This window comes from Nycticebus coucang, unplaced genomic scaffold, assembly GCF_027406575.1.
Source record: "Nycticebus coucang isolate mNycCou1 unplaced genomic scaffold, mNycCou1.pri scaffold_49, whole genome shotgun sequence".
In the NCBI taxonomy this organism is placed as follows: Eukaryota; Metazoa; Chordata; class Mammalia; order Primates; family Lorisidae; genus Nycticebus; species Nycticebus coucang.
Genome location: NW_026515580.1, coordinates 305,693 through 327,936, shown reverse-complemented (window position 1 = coordinate 327,936; position 22,244 = coordinate 305,693). Strand labels below are relative to the sequence as shown.

The 22,244-nt window shown below is 38.1% G+C and overlaps 1 pseudogene; it reads left to right on the top strand.

Moving 5' to 3' along the window:
- Positions 1 to 20,139: 20,139 nt before the first annotated feature.
- On the top strand, positions 20,140 to 21,453 carry LOC128579359 (docking protein 4-like; annotated as a pseudogene).
- The last annotated feature ends 791 nt before the right edge of the window (positions 21,454 to 22,244 follow it).

Below are 22,244 nucleotides of genomic sequence, written 5' to 3'. Positions count from 1 at the left end.
GAAGTTTTCCAGTACGATTCTTATTTTCTAATTTTATTTTGGAAAGAACATTCTCCTTGACAGAAAACACAACTGAGAAACAAAATAAGCACAAGAATATTGCATGTTTGCATATGAAAACATGTCTCCTGACTAGGAATAAATGAGGACTGATAGAATATATCTGTATATTCAGAACTTCCTTGTGTGCAAAAGTATGAGCAAATGTGGGGTCAATCAAGGTGAAGTAGAATGGGGAAATCAATAAAAACACCTAAGAAATGAGTTGTAACAGTGTTCTGACTAAAACTATGAATAATACAAAATTCCTGCTTGCCCTATAGCTGAGTTACTGTAAGGAAGAAGCAAAGTTTTTTAAAAGCACCTTCTGTAAGTGTCCTTGTGTTAAACGGATTTTTTTTTTCTTTTGGGTAGATGCCCAGCAGTGGGATTGCAGGGTCAAATGGGTAGTCAAGCTTGAGGTCTTCGATGGTTCTCCACACTGCCTTCCAGAAAGGCTGTATTCATTTGCAGTTCCACCAGCAGTGTAAAAGTGTTTTCTCTCCTCATCCATGCTAGCATCTACAGTTTTGAGACTGTGATGTGAGCCATTCTCCCTGGGGTTAGATGGTATTTCAGGGTGGTTTTGATTTGCATTTCTCTAATTATTAGGGATGATGTGCAGTTCTCATATGTTAATAAGGCATTCCTCTGTTTGTCTTCTTTAGAAAAGTTTCTATTCATCTCTCTTGCCCAGTGATCTAAGGGATTGTTGACTCTTTTAATGTTTATTACTTCAAGTTCTCTGTAGATCCTAGTTATCAAGCTTTTGTCTGAATCAAAATATGCCAATAACATTTCCCTATTTATTCCAGCCTATTTATTGAAGCTCAATTTACTATCACCAAAATGTGGAAGCAGCCTAAATGCCCACCAACTCAAGAATGGATTAAGAGCTGTGGTATTTGTATAGCATGGAATACTACTCAGTCACTAAAAAAGACGGAGATTTCACATCCTGTGTATTAACCTGGATGCATGTGGAACACATTATTTTTAGTAAAGCATCACAAGAATGGAGAAATAAGAACCCTATGTACTCAATTCTGATATGTGGACAATTAAGGTCCTAGTGCACAATGGGGGTGAGGGATGGGGAGAGCTGAGAAAAGGAAGGAGGGAGGGCGTGGGGGATAGATTTCAGCTTTTGTGTGGCAGGACACAAATATAATAGTCTCCTTATCTGACAAAACTAATTAATGTAACCTACTTCTATGTACCCTCAATGAGTCCCCAACAATTAAAAAAAAAAAAAAGAGCTTCATCTAATTTAACAAATAGTATACCAGACTGTGAGGGGAAAGATGCACCTGGAGTGTCCACTCCTTAGTGCTTCAGGCATTTTCTCAAAAAAAGTCCTCAGTCATAAAAAAATATATTTTTATCTCATGCCTACATTGTGTCCCCTAGGAATACTCACCACTCACCCTCTAAACTTTATTTAAATGAAAAAAATAAACTCTGAAAATTATAACACTCCAGATAGACATTAGGAATACACTTGACGCAGGTGAGGAGAAATGTGAAAATGTTACAGACAGTAAATAAGCAAGAAACTCAGAAGTTACAGTTGAAATGAATGGACACTAAGTTTTTTTTTTTATGTCTTTAATATGATGTTTTTATTTTATTTTTTTTATTTCATAATTTTTTTTCAGTCATAACTGTGTTCCTTAATGCCTTTATGGGGTATAATGTGCTGATTTTATATACAATTTGGAATGCTTACATCAAACTGGTTAACATTGCCTTCACCTCACTTAATTATTTGTTGTGTTAAGACATTTATACTCTACTCCTAATAGATTTAACATGTACCCTTAATATACACCATAGATGATGTCCCACCAGTACCCTTAATATACACCATAGATGATGTCCCACCAATTATCCTCCATCTACCCGGCCTCCCCGGTCCCCTGCCCTTCCTCTCCTGTTCTCTGGTTCATTCTGGGCTACACTTGTGTTTTATCATTTGTGTAAAAGTGTGTGGGATTATATGTTGGTTTCATAATAGTACTGAGTACATTGGATACATTTTTCCCATTCTTGAGATACTTTTCATTAAGAAGAATATGTTCCAGCTCCATCTATGTGACATAAAATAAATAAAGTCTCCATCATTTTATGGATGTATGATATTCAATTATATACACACACACGCACACACACATACACCATAAATTGTTAATCCATTCATGGGTCTATGAGCACTTGGACTTCTTCCATGACTGAGCAATTATGATTTGGGCTTAAATAAACATTGTGGTACAAATATCTATGTTGTAAAATGATTTGTGGTCATCTAATATAGACCTAGTAAAGGAATTGCTAGGATCAAATGGCAGGTCTCCTTTCAGTTCCCTAAGTGTTATCCAAACCTCTTTCCAAAAGGAACATTTCAGCTTGCATTCTCACTAGTAGTGCAGAAGTGTTCCCTTCTCCCCACGTCCACAACAACATCTGCACTTTTGGGATTTTGTGATGTGGGCTACTCTTACTGGAGTTAGATGATGTTTCAATGAGGTTTTGATTTGCATTTCTCTGATGAATAGGGATGATGAGCAGTTTTTTTCATGTGTCTACAGGCCATGCACCTGTCTTCTTCAGAGAAGCTTCCATTCAAATCTTTTGCCCACAATGAAATGGGATCACTTGTTCTTTTTTTATTAATTAGTTTGAGTTTTCTGTGGATTCTAGTTCTCAAAACTTTGTCAGAAACATAACCTGCAAATATCTTCTCCCATTTTGAACTTTATTTAAATGAAAAGAAGTATAATGTGAAAATGTTAATAATGCACAAAGAACCTGGACGTGTATTTAACAAATATGAGGAGAAATGTGAAAATTATACTGACACTAAAAGAAGGAAGGAACTCAGAAGTTACCACTGGAATGAAGGAAGACCATGACTTTCAAAGTGTAGTGGCAAGAAATAGGAACCAAACACCATTAATTGGATATTAGATATCAGAACTATGGTTCAATCTAGTAATGCAAAATTTGTGACTTGATAACTTTAGAGAAATGAAGTGTGGGCTTGTTCAAGTGAAAGGGCACAGTGCTTCTGCTTCTACAGGCACTTATGAAGAAGGAAAAGCAGTACATACTGCACGTGTTCCTGAGGCATGAATCAGAAAATATTCATCCCATCTTTTTTAATGGCTGGATATTATTCCATTGTATACTTATACCGCAGCTTATGAATCCATTCTTGGGTTTGGGGGCATTTAGGCTGTTTCCACATGTTGACAATTGTAAATTGAGCTGCCGTAAACAGTCTAGTGCAAGTGTCCTTATGGGAAAAGGATTTTTTTTTCCTTCTGGGTAGATACCAAGTAATGGGTTTGCAGGATCAAATGGGAGGTCTACCTGGAGTTCTTTGAGGGTTCTCCACACTGCCTTCCAAAAAGTTAGTATTACTTTGGCAGTGTAGAAGTGTTCCCTTCTCTCCACATTCATGCCAGTGTATGCAGTTTTGAGATTTTGTGATGTGTACTATTCTCACTGTGTTTAGATGATCTCTCAGGGTGGTTTTGATTTGCATTTTTCTACTAATTAGAGATCATGAGCATTTTTTCGTATGTTAGCCATTAGTCAATCTTCTTTAGAGAAGGTTATATTCATCTCTCTTGACCAGGGATTTATGGGATTGTTGGCTTTTTTCTTGTGGATTAATTTGAGTTCTCTGTAGATCCTAGTTATCAATCTTTTGTCTGATTCAAAATCTGGAAATATCCTTTCCTATTGTGTAGTTATCTATTTGCTTTGGTTCTTGTCTCCTTAGCTGTACAGAAGCTTTTTAATTTAATTAAGTCCCAATTGTTTATTTTTGTTGTTGCAATTGCTATGTAAGTCTTCTTCACAAGGTCTTTCCCCAGGCTGGTATCTTCTGGTGTTTTTCCAATGCTTTCTTTGAGGATTTTTATCATTTCATGCCTTAAATTAAGGTCTTTATTTCCATCTTGAATCATTTTTTGTGAGTGGAGAAAAGTGTGGGTCCAGTTTCAGTCTCTTACATGTGGATATCCAGTTCTCCCAGCACCATTTATTGATTACAGATTCTTTCCTCCAGTATATGTTCTTGTTTGTTTTATCAAAGATTAGGTGGCTGTACCATGTTAGTTTCATTCCCTGGTTTTCTACTCAAATCCAAATGTATATGTCTCTATTTTTGTCAGTGTCATGCTGTTTGGACCACTATGGCCTTGTAGTACAGCCTAAAGTTTGGTATGCTGATGCCCTCAGGTTGGTTTTTACCCTTAAGAACTGCTTTGGCTATATGGAATTTTTTATGGTTCCATACAAAATGAAGAATTATTTTTTCCAGCTCTTGAAAGCACAGCGAGTACTTTAATAAGAATGGCATTGAATCTGTAGTTTGCTTTGGGATGTATAGACATTTTAACAATGTTGATTCTTGCCAGCTATGAGCATAGTCTGTTCTTCCATTTGTTAATATCTTCTGTTATTTTTTTCTTAGGGGTTCGTAGTTTTCTTTGTAGAGGTCGCTCACCTCTTTGGTGATGTATATTTCTGGGCATTTCATTTTCTTTTAAGCTACTGTGAAGGGTATTATGTCCTTAATTACCTTCTCATCTTGGCTGTTATTGGCATTTGCATAAGCTACTGATTTTTGGACATTGGTTTCATATCCTGAGACATTACTGTATTTTTTTTTTTTTATCGCTTCCAGGAGTCTTCTGGTTGCATCCTTATGGTTATTTAACTATAAGGTCATATCATCAGCAAAGAGGGAGAGCTTCACTTCTTCTGCCCCCTTTTGGATCCCCTTTATTTCCTTATCTTGCCTCATTGTATTGGCTAGAACTTCCAGCACTACCTTGAATAGTGGTGATAGAGGACAACATTGTCTGTTCCAGTTCTGAGTGGAAAAGTTTTCAGTTTTATTCCATTCAGTATAATATTAGCTGTGGCTTTGTCATAGATAGCTTCAAGCAGTTTAAGGAATACACCACCAATGCCTATATTCTTCAGAGTTCTAATTAGAAAAGGATGTTTCATTTTTACCAAATTTTTTTTTTCTGCTTCTATTGAGAGCATGATATGGTCTTTGTTTTTGGTTCTATTGATATGGTGAATTAGATTTATGGATTTGTATATGTTAAAACAGCCTTGCATCCCTGGGCTGAATCCTACTTGACCATGATGTATGAATTTTTTAATGATAAACTGTCATCTACAGGCTAGGATTTTATCGAGAATTTTTGCAACTATATTCATTAGTAAAATTGGTCTGTAGTTCTCCTTTTTAGTTGAATTTTTTCCTGGATTTGGTATCAGAGTTATGTTTACTTCATAGAATGTTTTAGTGAAGATTCCTTCCTCCTCAATTTTTTGGAATAATTTTTTCAGTATGGGTATAAGCTGCTCTTTGAAAGTTTGATAGAACTGTGGTGTCAGGCCATCTGACCTGGGCATTTTTAGGGTGGGGGTATATTTTATTGCTTCTTTGATCTCAGTGCTTGAAATTGGTCTGTTCAGAAAGTCTATTTCTTCTTAAGTCTAGTACAAGGGCATGTTTCCAAGTATTGATCCATTTCCTCCACATTGTCAAATTTCTGGGCATAGAGTTTCTTGAAGTATTCAGTGATAATCTCTTATATCTCTGTAGCATTTGTTGTTATTTCACCTTTATCATTTATAATTGAGGTTACTAGAGATTTTACTTCCCTGTTTCCAGTTAGTGTGGTCAAAAGTTTATCTGTTATTTACTTTTTCAAAAATCTAACTTTTTATTTCATTCATTTTCTGAATTTTTGTTTTGTTTTGTTTTCAATTTCATTAACATCTGATTTAATTTTGGCTATCTCTTTTCTTCTGCTGAGATAAGGGTCTTTTTCCAATTCCATAAGATGACTTGTGAGTGTGCTGATGCACTCAATTTTGGGTTTTTGAAGGTGGGCTTGTAGCACAATAAATTTTCCTCTCAGGATAGATTTTGTTGCATCCCAGAGGTTTTGGTAACTTCTGTCATAACTGTTGTTATGTTTGAAGAAATTAACCCTTTCCCTTTTTTTTTTTTTTATCTCTTTCTGAACCCAACTATCATTCAGCATAAGGTTGTGAAGTTTACAAGACTTTGTGTGGGCATGAACAATTTTGTTAGAGTTGATCATCAGCATTATAGTCTTGTGTTCTGAGAAGAAGCATGATATAATTTCTATTCCTTTAATTTTGCCGAGATTTGATTTGTATCATAGGATGTGATCTATTTTGGAGCATGTGCCATGAGCTGATGAAAAAAAAAAGTATATTCTTTTGCTTTAGGATGGTGTATTCTACCCGTTTGTTCTAGAGTCATATTTAAGTCATTTGTAGCCTAGTTTAGTTTCTGTTTAGAGGATATGTCCAATTTTGTCAGAAGGGTGTTGAAGTCCTGACTGTTAAGATATTCTGGGATATAGGCAGCGCCTGTGGCTCAGTGAGTAGGGCACCGGCCCCATATGCCGAGGGTGGCGGGTTCAGGCCTAGCCCCTGCCAAACTGCAACAAAAAAATAGCTGGGCTTTGGTGGGTGCCTGTAGGCCCAGCTGCTTGGGAGGCTGAGGCAAGAGAATCACTTAAGCCCAGGAGTTGGAGGTTGCTGTGAGCCGTGTGACGCCATGGCACTCTACTCAAGAGCGGTACAATGAGACTCTGTCTCTACAAAAAGAAAAAAAAGATATTCTGGGATATCACATTGCTGAGACCATTCAAGGTCTGTTGTATAAATCTGGGAGTATTTAAGTTAGGTGCATAAATGTTTAAAATTGAGGTCTCTTCTTGTTGTGTTGTTCCTTTTACAACTATGAAGTGTCCTTGTTTGTCTTTCTTAACTAAAGTTGCTTTGAATCTGATTGTATCTGAGAATATAATTGCAGCCCTTTATGATTTCCATTTGCTTGGTGCACTGTTTTCTATCCCTTAACCCTGAGGCTTGATTTGTCCTTCAGGGCTAGGTGTGTCTCTTGGAGACAGCATATGGATGTCTTGGGGTTTATTATTGTTGTTTGTTTGTTTGTTTTCGTTTGTCTTTTTATCCAATAAGCCAGCCTGTACCTCTTCAGTGGGGAATTCAATCCATTTACATTTATTGAGAATGTTGATTAGAGTGGTAGAATTCTATTCATGTCATTATGAGATGGTTTGTTCTGTAATTTTATCCTTTCTGCCATTGTGGAAGCTAAGCTTTGGTTTTTGGCTGCTAGGTATTTTCTTTGTTAGTGGTTCACTGTGGTGTGCAGTATTGAGAATAGGTCTAAGTATTTCCTTTCGAGCTGGTCTTCTTGTGAGAAATTTCCTCAGTGCTTGTATATCAGCAAAAGATTGGATTTCTCCATCCATTTTGAAGCTAAGTTTAGCAGCACACAGGATTCTGGGCTGAAAATTATTTTGTTTAAGGATGTTGAAGGTGTATGACCATGCTCTTCTGGCTTGGAACGTTTCAGTTGAAAAGTCTGCTATCAACCTACTGACCTTGTAGGTCAATTGGCACTTATTCCTAGCTGCTTGCAGAGTTTTCTCCTTCATCTTGACTTGTGACACGTTGATCAAATTGTGTCTTGGAGAGGCTCTGTTAGAATTGAGATGACTCCGGTTTGATATCCATCTGAAAAGTGTGTGTCAGGATCTTTAGTAAAACTAGGAAAGTTTTCATTTATCATAGTCTCCAGTAGGGCTTCCTTGTCTTTGGGTCAGTCTTCTTCCTCTTTTGGTATTTCTATCATCCATATGTTTGAATGCTTCATGGCATCTCCTAGTTCTATAAGCTCCTACTCTGCTTTCTCTCTCTTCTTTTCTGACTCTGTGACATCCTGTGTTAACTCAAAGACTTTATGCTCTAACTCTGATGTTCTTTCTTCTCTGTGGTATACTCTATTTGATACTTTTGACTGCTTCTTTACATTCCCTGATTGTCTGCTTCACTTACTTCAGCTCATCTGCATCCTATATTCTACCTATCTCTCATCTGACCTTTGGTTTTGTCTTTCCATTTTCTTATTCAATCCCTTTTGTGTCTTAATCATCCATATTTTCAAATTGCCTTTCTGTTAAATCCATTAATTCCTTATAGGAAGAGTCTTCCTTAAAAATTTCTTGACGGTCCCTTGGAAGAGTTGCTCTATTTTGGTTCTTCATGGTGCCTGAGTTTTCTTTTTGTCCCTCCTCATTTGTGCTCTCTTCTTGTTCACTTCTTTTTGCTCCTTTCTCCTTCTAACTTCCTCCTCTCCTTCAAGTTACCTTGTCTCAGATTATAGGCCTCAGAAGAGGCCTCTTGTTGTGGGGTCAATAGGCAGAGGAGAGTAGGAGTAAGCAAGGAGAGGCAAGAGGAAATAAAAAGAGAAAAAAAGATGGAAAAAAGAAGGAAAGAGTAAGAGAAAAGCAAAAGAAAGGAACACAAAAGGAAAAAAAAAAAAAAAAGCCAAAGTGTGGAGGGGGAATAATGGAAGAAAATTGAAGAACAGGTGAAAAGGAGAATAGGAAGGGAGGATGAGAGTGATAGCACAAATATTATTTTTCAGCAGGTTATATTTCAGGCATGTTATGGCCAAGCCTATAGCTCAAGGTTTTTGTGGATCTGGGCTGGGTGGATTCCTCTAGTTCAGGCACTCCTTACCAGCTTGAACACACCCTGACTCTTCCTCTGCCGATAATAAAAACAAACAAACAAACAAACAACAACAACAAACCCAAAAACCAAGAAGGAAAAATTGAGTAAGGATGAAAAAAGAAAGAAAAAAATATATAGCAAAATAGGAAAGTTTTACAGCATGATCTTCCTAATACTGTCTTCCTGCGGCCAACACTAGAAAGTTTTCCTGGCTTCTTTGAGCCAGACTACTGCTGAAATCTACCTGCCAGACCACCTCTGTGTCACACCCACCCTCAGAAAAGAAAGGATGGAAAAAGAAGAAAAAATAAAAATACAAATATGAGAATAGATACATAAAATTAAATGTACTGTTTAATCAAAGGAGAGAGAGAGGAGACAAATAAATAAAGAAGAAAGAGAACACACCAAGAAGAAAAAAAAAATGTGGGAGGGTAATATCCTAGCTGATGCAGAAGCACTTTGGGAGAGGTGATAGATAAGAGTCTTATCAACTGAGAGAATGCTTAGGAGTGAAGTGGGGACAGAAAAAAGCAAGCTAAAATTCTGCAACAACAACAACAAAATACAGGAAACCTTGCCCTTTTTGAATGTAAAAATGAAAGTTAGTTAAAGAATCAGTCAAACAACTTAACAGAAAACAAAATACATTGAAATAAGATAAAGTGGGGGGGGGGAAAGAAGCTCAAATAGCCTGATGTAAGCAATCTCAGCAACCAATAGAGGAAGGAAAGAAGAGAAATAAAAGAAACAATGATATCAACCCAAAGAAATTGTGTGTGTGTGTGTGTGTGTGTGTGTATATATATATATGGCTGATTCTTTAACTAACTTCCATATTTACATTCAACAAGGGCAAGCATTCCTGTATTTTTTTTTTTTGTGGGTGCAGGATTTTAGCTTGTTTATATAGTACATGTATATAAACATACACATGTATATGATTTAGGGATACAACTTTAGTAGGAATATATTTATGTTGCAATATGTACTTCCTGAACACCTGATGGTGCAGTGAATATGGGGGACAAACAACACAACTGTTAACTTCTCTCTGGTCCTCAGGCTTAGAGCTGTTTCCCAGGTTAGCTGTTGGTGATCATATGTTCACCTGCGATCAGGCTCTGCTGATCTGAGATTCCACAGCTCTGAAAAATTCTTTAGCCACAGGTCTGACAGATTTCTTCTACAACAGTTCCCATGGAGTTCGGGAGCCCCTCATGAGTGTAGGTCCACTCCTCACAGGCAGAACACAGATTACCACATCATAGGCCCCCAGCAAGAGGGTCCCCCCACAATCATCTGGTGCCCTTTATGACAATGGTGGCATTCTATATGGGGACTTTCCCCATGAGAATATTTCACCCACTGCCAAACTGCAGCAGAACTGCGCTAGACAGCACCCTAATCTGACCACCAAATTCTGCTCAGGAGTACACACTACAATCTTTTCACTCAATGCCCAGTTTCCCCTAAGAACCAAAAACCATGAAAGGCTTCTTCTGGGACAGCTGTGGGGAGACTGCATGTCATGGAGGCCACTGCTGGTGACTCAGCCTCCACTGAAGCCAGAGTGGACTCACAGAAACTTGCCTGTTGTGGTGGGGCTTTACTGTTCCGGCAAATCCAATAGTACACCACATCACCATACACCCTGAATTACCACTCCATGCCAATATTCCATGCTGGCAATGGTCTGGGCTTCTCCAGGAGAGCTCAGTTAAATGTCTTTCCCATCCACTGTCATGCTCTGGCCCATCAAGTTTTTCTTCTCATAGGGTTTCCTTTCTTTAAAGCATTTTCCCTATCAGCAAACATTTTATCAAAAATATTTAGATGTAGTCAAGGAATTGTTCAGCTAAATAGAGGAGTGTTGACAATGGTGATGTTATACTTAACATACTCCAAAGTTGTCCATTATGCCAGTATCTAATGTTAACATGGAAATATTTCTAGGGTTAAAAATATTTTAATGATGTAATGCCAGAACTATGACAACCCATGTGTTAATCTTTTGCAACATTCACTTGTGTTAGAGAATACAAAGTAAAGTTATGGAAGGTGAAGTAAGTTCCTTGTTGCAATACGACATGAGTTAAGATTTTGCATTTGAATATGTTTCCTTTGGCTGTCCATGTGAGGTGACAGTATCAATAGCAACACCTAGGTGAAAGATAAGGTTCATCTAGAGAGCATATGTAAGGTTGCAAAGCTTTGATTTTCAAGAAATTCTTCTTTTATGTAAAGGTAAAATTATTGTTTTTAGAGTAGAAAATTCAGACATTTTTGAAGAAAGTGATTAGGAAATCTTGGTACCACTTATTATACTGTAATTGAAACTCAATATTGATGTTACTTTTAACAGAGTCATTCTTCTGGGACTGGCAATTCAAATGGAACCAAGACAGTACCAGAACAAGTAAATGGTGAGGACTGCATCATATGGAAAATGTCATGTGAAAGAATATTTATTGAAAAACATGAGCACCAAGATATCATAAATGCCAAAGAAAACCACCTATTACATGTACAATAAAAAAAAAAATAAAATGAAAAAGCGAAACAGGTGTTAGCAACAAGTGAGGGTGAAAGAGAGAGTATCACTAAAGGAGCAGAATCTTTATCCCATCTCCATATAGTCTGAAAGCTGAGCAAAGTCAGGAAATCGGGAAGTGAACAGGTTTACAAAAGGGAATGAAGAATGGGAAAGCAGACAGTACAGGGGTACATGGAGAGAAAAGGAGCAGATGGATGTAATGGCAAAGTGGTTCAGTAAAATACTTCCTAAATAAAAGGTAGATCAAGGTGTTATACAGGTGGGAAGAATATAATAAAATGAGCTTCCAGTGCCAAAAGGAGTGAGAGAAGTAGCACCAACTTCCCTGTTTTCTGTGTGTTTCTTAATGTTGGGAAGGCATTAAGGTCTGAGGCCCCTGGTCATGCAGAGCTGTCTGATGGAGAGTGGAGATGTTACATGTATGCAATTTCATGTCGTATAAAGTGATGGTTCTTCATAACATATGGTTCAATTGGATGCAATTGGATGGAAGACAGTAGGCTTAGTTGTGGAGAGGCCAGGAAAGCTATAAACCTCTAACATTCCATTAGAAACTTTGTGATTTTAAATACCATTTCCGTGTGGAATATGTGATGGAGAGGAACTGGAGTCTATATTCCAAAGGATAATTTCAGGGAAAGGAATGTATATTCACACTCTTCAGAGACCAGAGCTTCTCAAACATAAAGACATCAGTGGGGGCCATGTTAAAATGCACATTGTGATTGAGCAGATTTGTGATTCTGCAGTGCTAATGCATTCTCAGGTGAGTCCAGGGCTGCTGTTCCTCACACCACCTTGAATAACTAGGGTATAGACTTCTCTGTAGGAAATCTGTAGGAGGAGCTATTGAAGAATACCTCCAACCTAGAATCAAGGGAAAGCTTTATTTTGGTCTTATTTTTGAGCATGTTTCCAGATGAAGGATAACACTGAATTATAGAGAGATTGAAATTCTAGGTATAAAATGTTATTGCTAAATAAAGAGGAAAAAGGTGGTGGAAATAATCCATCAAAGGAATGCAAATGTCAGAATGTCAGATTTCAAGTTTTTTTTTTGCAAAGCAAGAGGGTTTGTGAGTGGGCACAGAGGCAGGGAAGAAAGAAGTTAGCTAGGTAATTTCTCATTCCGGATGCGCAAACGTGGTAGAACTCAGTTCAGGTGGCTTCAGGAAATTGGCACACACATAGAAGACTGGATTATTGCAGCCCCAGAGATTACTGGAAGGAGGAAGAAATGCTGGGATTGAGGCAGACCACAGAGATGCATTTCTTTTCTCTGGAATTATCAGGCATCAGAGATATGTTTTTCATTGATACTAGTTAATCAGATGAGGTTACTTTGAAAATAGATGAGTGGCTTTTAAATGCTATTTTTTCCTATAAAGCAGCTGTTTCCTAAAATCCCTTAATGGATTAATGTGACAACCCCAAGGACACTAATTTTAGAAACAATACACTTATCACTTGATTAAATCTGTATAAGAGGAAAGTAGGTAAACAAAATACGTATCCCTTAATATTCTAAAAATGTGAAAAACTGCCTAAAAGCTTATGTATGCCTTTTATAAATTTTAATGTCATGTCCAGTGAATAGTCTAGTGATTTTGAAATATAAAATTTCATTTATAGCTCATAATTCTGTGGCCATTCAGTGTGTTCCTTTTTGGTAAATATTTCATGATTGATAGGTCAGTATATATAATTTCTTGCATACCTCTTATGTGAGTTGAGGAAGAAAATTAATATGACAAAGTAGAGGACACAAAAAATATTGGTATACTTGTGTATTTATGGGTATAGAAAAAAAATCACATTTTTAAAACTTATTTTACAAGGATCTATCCATGTAGATCGATTGAACCCTTTCTCTAATGAGAAATGGATTATAACCTCCACTGAACTGTCATCATGGCTGTGTTCCTTCTGAAATGGAGCACAGGCTGCAGAACATGTCAGATCCTTGCAGCATATGGTATAAATGATGTTGTGGGTTGCACTAAACACATACTGTAAGCTTCTTACATCAGCCTGGTCCTTTATCCTCTCTGGATCATGATTTGCTCCTTTGAATAAAGACCACTCTTCACCCTGCTGTATGTGCACTTTTTCATTTGTTTTTTTGGCCGGGGCTGGGTTTGAACCCACCACCCTCGGCATATGGGACCGGTGCTCTACCCCTTTGAGCCACAGGCGCCGCTCTGCACTTTTTCATTTGAATGTTTTTTTTTTTTTTATTTATGTTTCATTTGAGTGAAAGCTAATGCCACTTCTGAAGTTTGAACTGAACATGATATTAAAATTATATCCTATTGTCTTCAGTTTTTGTCTGTTATGTTCCTGTCTACCCCTAAATCAGTCAATCAATAAAACAATCAATACAAGAGGGAAAAAGCAGACCCAAACCTAAAGTAATTACTTTTAAAGCCAAGCTGGAGGGTTCAGCTCAATAGGAACTCTCCTCAACTGTATGCTTGGTTTCATCATATCTACATTTACACTGTCATTTACACCGATTGCATGTGTTCTTTGTTTTTTAGGGGATTCTAACATAGAACCTCAGTTTCAGGTAACAACATTCATTGTTTGTCTTGAATTATTCCCTGTATATTTTGTGAAATTATGCATTACTTATGATATACTTTTTTTCAAAGTTCACTGTAAGTACCTGTGACACAGAAGCTGTTACTCCAGATAAAGGAGTAGAAACAATTAAAGTGCAAGAAGCCACAACAGGTAATTTTCTTTTCTTTTGTTGTTCTTCTGGTTTTGGTTATTCTGCCTCACATAGTTCTCTGATTTGGCATCCCTTTCCTTGTTAGGGAATTGACTGAGGTGAATTTTGTAACTCCACAATTTTTCAAGTGCTTATTGAAATTCAAATCTTTACTTAGAGCAACACTTCATGTTAACACGTCAGTCATGTTTTAACTTTAATTATTCCATCTTACTGATTTTACTGAAATCAGATGATCCAATTAGCAGACTGTGTACGTGTGAGAGTGTATCCTTATTAGTAAAATTCTGCAACTTCTTTATTTTCTCAACATTACATTTTTTGGATCTGTCAAGATTGACCCTAGTGCCCTTGTTTAATTTAACCTTTCTATACCATTCCAACATACGTGTACCACACTTAACCCTCTGAGTTCAGATTAAAAAGGGGGCAAATGCAAGTAAAAGTGATTGGGATCATTAGGAGCTTTCGTATACCATGGGTTGTAAACATAAATACTTAGTGTAATTAAGTATTACACTGTGCTTCAAAATTGAAAAAAAAAAATGAAATGCCAAACCCAGATTCTTTTATTTATTCAATAAAAATCCACATTACACTGGGCACTGACACTATGTGAAGCATTTCTGGAAACATTCATATATTTCAGAAGTACATTTTTTTTGCTATATGGCCTGTATTTATTCATGTGCCCCTAGAATTCATCTTCCTGACAGTATTTACTGTGGCTCTCTCCAGGGCCAGTAGGATGATTAAATGTTTTTAAATTAGTAATATCCTAGTACTTTTAAGTTTCACAGAAGGCTTTTGTAATCTGACTTGTTCTCAACTCTCCATTTTAGCCCTTTCCCTGTGTGTCTGCCTTACTCTAGAACTACCGAAGAACCTCTGGGAGTGCCCTCTGAGCCAATCCCTCTATTTTGGACAAATGCACACCCTATTGCAGGTTTCTCTTTCCTCTTGCTGCTTTCTGTCCTGCTCTGACTTTTTCCTGGCCTCCTCACTTTTTCACCTTGCTCATCTCACCCTTTACTTCTCAGCTCAGACATGACTTCTGGAAAAGCCAACCTTGATGCATTTTATGTACATATTTTTAAACTTAGAGCCAATAATAGCCACACAAAACAAGATTCAGACTATTGGTCTAATGGGACTTTGGAAGATTTCACCCTTAAATGGCTTACAAGACAAAGGGATAGAAATGGAAAAAAAAAACGGTTCAAAAGCAATTTAAATAACCAATAATTTTATGGCTCTATAATTTTCTGTAACAGATAAAGACAAGACAAAAAATCAAAAAATTTAAAAAGAAAATAAATTTATTTAAATTATATTGTGAAGCAAAAAGGAAATAAATGAACCACAGTTCAGGATTAAAAGTTGCAGAGGAGAAATCTAAGTAGTAAGGCAGCCCCAAGAGAGGCTAGATACCTGTTTATCTGGGGAAAATGCGAGAATCAGTGAAGGCTTGATATAGCAGTCTAACAGTGCAAGGTGATTTGTCAGAATATTAGAGGAAAGCATTTCTCATGTAAGGAGCAGGGCATACACTGATAAAGGAATAAAACCTAATAGCAAATTTGAGAACTATTATTTTTTATTTTTTTTTTATTGTTGGGGATTCATTGAGGGTACAATAAGCCAGGTTACAATGATTGCAATTGTTAGGCAAAGTCCCTCTTGCAATCATGTCTTGCCCCCATAAAGTGTGACACAACATGCACACTATGTTACAGGTACTATTTTGAAGTAGACCAGAGTATACAGTGATACCTTTATGTTTTACTAGATTTGTAAATCTTGCTTTGTTTATGAATTTTTTGCCACTTTTATTGAGTGGATGAATTTATGATATTTGTGGCTTTTATCCTCATAAAAGCTATCTAGTAGCATTCTCAGTGGTTTAAAGTGTTAGATAGTTAGGGCAGGAATGGTGGCTCATGCCCGTAATCCTAATACTCAGAGGCCAAAGCCTGGTGGATCACTCAAGCTAAGGAATTTGAGATCACCCTAAGGAAGGGCAAGACCCCATCTCTACTGAAAATAGAAAATCTAGCCTGGCATTGTGGTAGATTCCTGTAGGCCCAGCTTCTTGGGAATCTGAGGCAAGAAGATGGCTTGAGCCCAAGGGACTGAGGTTGCTGTGGGCTCGGAAGCCATGGACCTCGACTCAAGGGAACACAATGAGACTCTGTCTGAAAAGAAAAATGAATAAAAATAATGTGTAAGCTAATTAGTCATATTTAAAAATAAGTATGTAGTCTGCTAAAGATTTACCTTCATCTAAACCCTCAATTTATAAAATAAAAATAAATTTTGCTTTCTATCAATTTTTATAAAGATGATAGCTTTTATGAAATCATTCTAAGCAACTCATTTACCTAAATATGTGAAATTTACAGTACTAAAGTCGGTATCCATATCAAAGGAAGAGCAAGAAGAGCTTAAAGGAAGTGAAAATAACCACCCACAGGTATCAACAAATTTTAATTTCAGTTCCTGGTTTAATATTATTTTCTTTACATCAGTAGTGTGACATAGTCCAAGGGACATTTTCACTGGGATAGCATTTTATAATCCATATGCTGAAGGTAATATTTAATTTTAAGAAGTTTTTTCACTAGTTTAAAACTTAAAGATTCCAAAAGTAAAGAATGACTTACATCTAATCTTTGCCCTTGGACTAGAGGTAGAGGGTTTCTGGTGTTTTCCTTGTTCTGCAATTTTATAACCTTACATGACAAGGAAGGTTATGCCAAGTAAAGAATCATATTACTAAGCAAGAGAAAATATGAGTAATTTCACCATGATGGCCACTGAGTTGGACTCATGTTCAATGGCCACTGAGTTGGACTCATGTTCAAAGAGTCACCATTCCCAATGTCCCAAACTGTAGCATAGTTTTATACCATCAGTCATTCATGCCAGCTAGTGTACTTCTTCCTGCTTGTGGCCTCTAACTCAGTTCAGTGTGTGTTGAGAGAGGGAATGGGGTCATTAGACTGTGCCTCTGAGGAGAATCCTACTTTGCAGAATGGGACGTTGTTGTGAGGATGCAGCAGCAAGTTTGTAACTCACTTACCTGTGGAAATCTTTAAACGGTATCAAGGTTCCTTCACCCACTGTTTTATGAGGACATTAGAATCTATTAGACGTAGGCTTAAGCAGATTGTCTGTGTCAGAACATAACACGGTCATATTATGTCATATTATTTGAATTAAAATTTGAAAGTTCACTTATCTTTCTGATTGTTGTTGATGTTCTTTGCTGGCAATGTAAAGTTTGTCCAGTGTCTCATTGTTAACCTTTAGAGAAAGTACTGAGAAGCAATGTAGGGATCTGCTATCAAAGGTATATGCATGAAAGTTTCTCCACTGAGGAAGGCTTTGCAGTACTACAAATCTTCTGCTAATACATTTTAGTAGGTTTAATAGATAATCAGTGAATTATAGGCAAAGAATGAAAATGCTGAGTTACTAGTTCACACTTTTCTGTCATGTAGACTAAGGAAAATTATTTTTTTTAACTTTTTATTTGCAATCCAGTGATTTGGGAGTAGCTAAATATAGATCTGAGGTGTTTTCCTGTTCCATTTTTGAATTTTCTGTTTTATTTTCTAACTTGGTGCACACATGATTGGTAAGGATATATTTATTTGGAAAAAAAATGCTCCCTGATAGGTGAAAATACAACTGAGTAACAAAATAAGCACATTGAACTTGCATGTTTGCATCTGAAAACTTGTTTCAAGTAATAAGAATTAATCAGAATTATGGTAGAGAGAATATACTTGTATATCTGTCCTTGTGTAAACAAGTGTGAGAAAGTACAGATCAAACAAGGCGAAGGAAAATAAAGAAATTAGGTAAATCCCATGTCAAATGAGTTAAGCCACATGGTTAGTGATAAAAAAAAAAAAAAAAAAAAATTCATGTCCTGTACCAGAGTATAGAAGCAAGAAACTAAAGGTGAAAAAGATTTAATTTTTAAAAAGCACCATTTATTTTGAAAAATAATATAGCTGATTGTGAAGGAAAAGATGCACCTGGAGTGTCCATCTTTATAGTGTTTCAGGTATTTTCTCAAGAAAAAGGCCGATGCACCTGGAGTGTCCACCTATATAGTGTTTCAGGCATTTCTCAAGAAAAAGGCCTCAGTCACAAAAATATCTTTCCATCTCATGCCTACTTTGTGTCCCTGAAGTATGCTCACCACTCAACTTCTGAGCTTTATGGAAATGAAAATAAAAAAAAAAAGATACAGTGAATATTGTAACAATGGGGACAGACTCTGGGCATGTGTTTAAGATAGGTGAGGAGACATGTGAAAAAGATACAGACACCAAAAGAAGCAAGGAACTCAGAAGTCACAGTTGAAATCAAGGGACACCGAGAGTTTGGTAGTGAAGTGGCAAGAAATAGGTGCCCAGACATCATTAATTGGATATTAGATATCAGAACTATGCTTCAGTCTAGTGATGCAAAATCTGACTTGATAACAACAAAGAAATGAAGTGTGTGCTTGTTCAAGTGAAAGGACACAGTGCTTCTGCTGCTACAGACACTTACGAGGAAGGAAAAACAGTACATACTGCACATGATCCTGAGGCATTAGATGAGGACAACAGTGCTACTATGTATAAACCATGAACCTGAATCAGAAAACTTGAATCTCTCCCCACCACATAGAAACAGATCATCAAAAGCATATGTGTTTATGAAGAAAGAAATACAGCAAGAGATGCTAAGGGTCAGGAATGAGGAAGGCAGGTTACCGGTAGCATTCCCATGTTTGGAGAAGAAAAAGTTCAAGTTCAAAATGAGGTGGCTGCTGCACTTGTCATTGCTGCTTTGTCCTTGGTCAGTTGCCTGGTCCATTCTGATTTTCCACTTTGTCACGCTGTATTAATCACATACTTTTACCATTTTACTCTTATCTCCTACATCAACCAGAAAGCAAAACCTGGGGTCACCATCTTCATCATGATTTTTATTTTCATTACTATAATGTGTAGAGAAGAAAACGTACAAGTAAGTGACAGGAATACTTTAGAAGTTTCCAGAAGACGTCTTCTCTGTTCCCATCCTTCAATTTTTATTAAGCCTTGCCATACTTTCTTAAAGGTGTTTCCTAATTGGGAAGGAGTTACATGGTATATATACTTCTTTTGCTTTTACTTAAACATAAACCATAAGGCAAGTTTTGCTTATCATAGGTTTTCTGTTTCTTCAGCAATTTTACCTATCAGTAAAAATTGTATCACAAAACATTTAGATGTCTTCAAGGCCTTATTGTTGAGCCTATACTCAACATGACATACTCTAAAGTTGCCCATTATGCTGGTATCTAGTGTTAACACTGAAATATTTCTTGAGTAAGAAATATTTTTATGATGTAATGCCAGAAGTATGATAGCCCATGTATTAAACTTTTTGCAACATTTGTTTGTGTTGGTGGAGAATGCAAAGTAATGTTATGGAAGGTGAAGATAGTTCCTTATTGTGATATGACATGAGTTAATGTTTCCTTTGGCTGCCTGTGCTCCATTTACAGAATCAGTAGCCATACACAGGTAGAAGGTAAGGTTCATCTAGAGAGCATATGTAAGGTTGCAATGCTTTGGTTTTCAAGACATTCTTCTATTTAAAGGTAAAATTAATTGTTTTTAGAGTAGAAATTTCAGACATTTTTGAAGGAAGTGATTAGGAAATCTTAGTGCCACATATTATAATTATACTGTAATTGAAACTCAATACTTATGTTATTTTTAACAGAATTTATCAGAGAATCTTACCAAAGAGGATCTTCGTTGTTCTTCTGGGAGTGGCAATTCAAATGAAACCAAGACAGTACCCAAACAAGTAAAGGGTAAGCAGTGCATTTTATTGAAAAAGTCATTTGAAAAAATGTTTATTGAAAAACATGAGCACCAACATATTCTAAATGCCAAGGAAAATGACCTATTAAATGTATAGTAAAAAAAAAAAAATGAAGAAGCGAATAGTGTTAAATTGTATCTCTTCTCAGGTGTTAGCAACAGGTAAAGATGAAATACAGTGTATGACTAAAGGTGCTGAAGCTTTAGTCCCATCTCAATACAATTTGAGAGCTCAGCAAAGTCAGGAAATCAGGAAGAGGACAGGTTTACAAAAGGGGATGAAGAATAGGGAAAGCAGACAGTACAGGGAGTACATGGAGAGAAAAGGAGCAGATGGATGTAATGTCAGGGTGGTCCAATAAAATACTTCCTAAATAAAAGGTAGAGCAGGAGTCTCAGCTGGAGTGTGAGCCTGCGGCTGCATCTCCGTAACTACCCTGCCTGCTCTGGCAGTCCCCAGCAGTTAGGCGGGCATGTTCCTGCCCTGAGGCCTCACCCAGCAGGCTCCAGACCCGGCTTGGAGCCCAATAGGCGCCTGGTGAAGGAGCTGCTAGAATAATACTGAGGCGGGGAGGTCAGGAGTGGCCAGCAAGAGGAGTATCTGGAATTGTTGATCTGAGGTGCCCCAAGCCGGGCCCTGGACATCTCTCCCCTCACCTCACCAAGCCTGGTGCCCAAGGATGGGGGAGAAACCATTGAAACTGATTTCAGTCACATTCTCAAGCAAGGCCACATGATGAAGAGCAGGAAGCTGGGAATCTACCGGTGGTGCTGGCTGGTGTTCTGCAAATCCTCCAACAAGGGGCCCCTGTGGCTGGAGAAGTATCCAGATGAGACGTCAGTGCACCTCCGAGGCTGCCCCAAGGTGACTGACATCAGCAATGTCAAGTATGTTACATGGCTTCCCAAGGAGACCTAGTGGCAGGCAGCAGCCATCACATTCACCAATGACTGGGCACAAGCCTTCACCTGGGACCCAGAGCTGGAGGCTGAAGAGTGGTGCAAGACACTATCTGTGGAGTGTCTGAGGTCGGCTGAATGACACCAGTCAGGGAGAGCCTGACCTCCTGGCCCCAGGGGCGCATGGCATCTTCCTGCCTCCCTGCCCCCACCTGGACGTGTATGGTGAGTGCAGACTGCGGATCACCCAGGAGAACAGCTTCTTCCTCTGGGACACAGCAGTCTGAAGCTTGTCTCATTGCATCTCTATGACTGGGACGCAACATGCTTTACCTTTGAGGCGGGCAGCTTGTGCAACACTGGAGAAGGGCTCTGCACCTTCTAGACACAGGAACGGGAGTGGATTTACCAGCGGGCCCACAGTGCCACACTGGCCATCGCCAAGCATCACAAGTGGGTCTTGCTGGAGATAGAGAAGAATGTGAGCCTGCTTAACAAGGAAACAGAACATTACTCGTGTCCTCACACACCCACCACCTTGCTGCCCCGCATGCTACTGGCACCACAACACAGATTAGCAGAACATGGCTGAAGCCTCCAGCTACACTCCTGAGGGCTATGCAGCAGCCCAGGCGAGTTCAGAAATGGACCTCCTCTACAGATTCATCTTGCTTAAGCCACAACCCAGCCAGGGGGACAGCAGCGAGGCCAAGACCCCCTCCCTGTGACAGCTGTGCTGGTGAACAGAGAAGGGTGCAGGGGGCAGCCTGCAGCCTACCATGGACAGCCAGCCTCAAGGGGCTGTTGGCCAACAGCCTGAAGAAAGGGAGGAAGCGGTCCCGCTCCTTGCCTCCAAAGGGGAGACTGGACCAAGGGAAAGGGCTGGCCACACCACCCGAGCATGTGTGAGGCTGATTTGGGGTATAAGGGCAGCAGTTTCCATTGCCTCCATGGCACACACCTGTTTCTCTCTCTCTCAATGACTTTATTTTGTTTTGTTTTGTTTTGTTTTATTTTAGGTACAATGTGCTGATTTTATGTAGAATTTGGAATGCTTACATCAAAGTGGTTAACCTAGCCTTCACCTCAGTTAATTATTGTGTTAAGGCATTTATACTCTATTTTTAATAGATTTGACATGTACCCTTGCAATATGCACCATAGGTGAGGTCCCACCAATTATCCTCCCTTCCCTCCCCTCTTCCTCTTCTTCCCTCTGTCATCTTGGCTATATTTGTGTTTTATCATTTGTGTAAAAGTGTGGGGGATTATATATTGATTTCCTAAAAGTACTGAGTAAGTTGGATACTTTTTTTTCCATTCTTGAGATACTATACTAAGAACAATATGTTAATTGGCCTGGGAGAATACTTTATGAGGAGCACCCCCCAGGGAATTGAAGCAACCCCAAAAATATATTACTGATCAAACTAAACAGCTTCTGCACAGCCAAGAGCACACTTAGTAAAGCAAACAGACAGTCCTCAGAATGGGAGAAGATATTTTCAGATTATGTTCC